Source organism: Aplysia californica, unplaced genomic scaffold (genome assembly GCF_000002075.1).
Source record: "Aplysia californica isolate F4 #8 unplaced genomic scaffold, AplCal3.0 scaffold00010, whole genome shotgun sequence".
Taxonomy (NCBI): Eukaryota; Metazoa; Mollusca; class Gastropoda; order Aplysiida; family Aplysiidae; genus Aplysia; species Aplysia californica.
Window position 1 is genome coordinate 1,093,604 of NW_004797280.1, and position 3,170 is coordinate 1,096,773.

The 3,170-nt window shown below is 41.1% G+C and overlaps 1 protein-coding gene across 1 annotated transcript in view; it reads right to left on the reverse strand.

The window, feature by feature from the left end:
* Positions 1 to 3,170, reverse strand: part of LOC101848857 — a gene marked incomplete in the record, with an annotated part of 34,367 nt that overhangs the window by 30,076 nt on the left and 1,121 nt on the right.

The following is a 3,170-nucleotide window of genomic DNA, read 5'->3' on the forward strand; positions in this document are numbered from 1 at the left end:
TAAGGGTAGGGGTAGGGGTAGGGTTTGGGGTAGGGGTAAGGGTAGGGGTAGGGGTAGGGTTTGGGGTAGGGGTAAGGGTAGGGGTAGGGGTAGGGTTTGGGGTAGGGGTAAGGGTAGGGATAGGGGTAGGGTTTGGGGTAGGGGTAAGGGTAGGGATAGGGTTTGGGGTAGGGGTAGATTTTGGGCTACGGGTAGGGGAAGGGTTTGGGGTAGGGGTAGGGTTTGGGGTACGGGTAGGGGTGGGGGTAGGATTTAGGGTAGAGTCAGGTTTAGGGTTTGGGTAAGGGTTAAGGTTAGGGTTAGGGTTAGGTCTCTTCTTTATTGTGTTTGTGTTAGGGTGGTCTCCCGTTACTGAAGTCCTTCCCATTGAAGATTCCTTGGGACTAAGCTGTTCCCCTTTTAACCCTAACTGTACGCCCTGTGGTTATTTTGTACCCCTGGGGTCGTATTCTTCTCATCTTACAATACTTTTAGTACGTAGATCTCTTTTAAAATTTCTCAAAAAATCACTTTGTCACACTGCTATGCAAAACGTACGGATCGAATCAACGAGTAAATTTCCTCTTTGGAAAGTGGTGGCACAGAGTTCCCCCCGTCGTATGGATACGATAGTAAAACACGACGTACGGATAGGGTTAGGTGGTGGCACAGATTTCCCCACGTTGCATAGATACGATAGTAAAACACGACATACGGATAGGGTTAAAGGGCGCACAATGCGCTGTACTCGAGGTGTGGCCAACAAACAGGGCAAGCTGTGGACAGACAACTTAAAAGTACGGCCTGGGCTAAATGGTCGCTTTTAAGCACAAGGGGGCTATCCCGAAAAATGCTGTTTCGAGAAAATCAATGGTAAAGTTTTTGGACCCTTATTCAGTTTCTTTAAAAGACAAGGAGAGTTTTGCTATAACTAAACAAATATACACACCAACGAAACCAAACTTCTCCTCCTATAGGTAGGGCAACGCTCACTTTTGGTGTAAGTCAAGATTTCTAGAAACCTCCGAAATCTGGGTTAGCCCGCTTGCCCTTAAGGGCACCGAGAAATCATGTTTTAAGGTCAAATTATGCAAATTGGTGTTATTACATATTATAGTACCTGAACATTTCCTGACCAATATCCAGACACATATGTAAGTCTTACTACACCCTAAAGCTGGGGTTTTCTTTCAGGTATTTCTGTGAAAGCACATGTTTTCCAGCCTTTTCTAGCCTTTTTCGGCTGTTTTCTCACAATTCTATTTTTCACACATTATCTCATTTTTCTGCTTTGTTTCTTGTTCAATTTCAAGGAAACTTTCACAGGACACCAACAATACCTAGTTCTAAATTTTAGCTCCATTTCTTGACCTTTTTTGCAACAACCCAATAGTGTCATAAAATAAAAAACTAAAGCATATATATCGAAAATTCAATATGCCAAATTTAAGAGCTAGATCTACATATTTACTGTTGGCATGCCAAATTAGAAGTGAATCAGTTAATAAATAAGGGCATAATATGGGATTTAAAAAGGTTTACAAAATCCAATATGGCCGCCGTTTCCATAGCAACCGAATCACAATACACTTTTTGAACTATTGATTTCGAATCCCCAATAACACACGATGTCCCACAGCAAATATGGGCACTCTAGGCCAAAATAGACCTCAGGTGCCCCACCAGTCCTTAAAAGCGCCCAAATGTGCTGCATTATGTTGAAACCAGACGCTAATCAATATAATGAAATCGAAGAAAACGCCATTTGCGTGTTGGGCAATTGTATCGATTTTTGTAACTTTAATTTTGTAATTGTTTAATTTTTTGCGGGGGGGGAGGGGGGGGCTCAACCATTTTTTAATTATCTAAAATACACATTTCTGCATCCATTTTACTGAAAATCTTTCATCACGGCAACACAAATTGTAAATTTGCACTTCCAAGGACATTCAAGCTTAGGAAGTCACCAAATTTGGGCGGCCTTTTTCTTGATAAGGTTACCTTTGACACCAGGCGGCCCCCACCTCCTTCAATCGTAAATGTCTCGACTTCAGTTCAAGATTGTTGGACGGTAAATTATTTTCATCAAAAGCAAGAGAAATAAACAGGCTTTAAGTTTATATCAATACCTCTAGTAGCCCAAAAATTGACGAGCGCCTGATTTCATCACAATGCTACACTTTCTATTATAACAATTATGGCAAAATACACGAGACCAGCGGTCCTAAAATGTCAACGTTTTTGAATGGCAAATCTAACAACAATAATTTACCAACAGTTGAACAGAAATACAGTAAAAGTTAAGAGTCAACAAACGTTCAAGACTGGTACCCTCACGACTTTCAGTTTGTGACTACGGTCGTTTTTCCTCTGCAGTCTTCACGTGTGAGGCGTGCTAACAAAATGAGTTACTTCTCATATTTTATTTTTAGCCCTGTAGAAATAGATGTTGAATTCATGGGCTGAGTTTTTACAATTTATTAGTTGGAAATAATGTTTTTTAAACATGGTGAACTTGAAGAAAATGACATCAGTTGAGAATGAGAGTCTACAAATGTAGTCCGTTCTTGATTTTCTGCCGATATCTCCATTTGTCTGTCCGCGTGGTTTTATGCGCCCCGCATAATTTAGCAAAATTTGATAGTTGGGTTTTTTTTCATAATTCCTTATTATTTTTCCTTTATCAATCTTTGTTAAAATTAACAGAATCGCATAATTTCACATTTTTGGGCTCAGTTTGCATAATTTCAAAATGTTTTTTGCATAAAACCACGGGGACATATTTGTGGAGTGCGAGAAGTAACTCATTTTGTCAGCACGTCCCACGCTTGTATCAGGTATTAAGTTTAGTGGTTAGGCTACCGGACTCGTAATCCTGAGGTACCGGGGTCGGGGGTTCAAGCCGCGGGCCCGACGTTGTGGCCTTGGGAAAGGCACTTTAGACGAATTTTCCTCACTTCACCCAGGTGGGAATGGGTACCCGGCCTTAGACAGCGAAAGATCTTGTCAGTATGTCAGTCTTTTAGCGCCTATAAATGGCTGCTTGCACTGTATGCTTCCCAGGAAGTTGAGTTTGTTTCAGAATGCTCTCAGGTCTTCTTAAGTAATAATATCGGTTGTGAAGCGCGTAGAGCTTGCTGTTGAGCTGGGAATTGCGCTATACAAATGCTATCTATTATTATTATTATTTA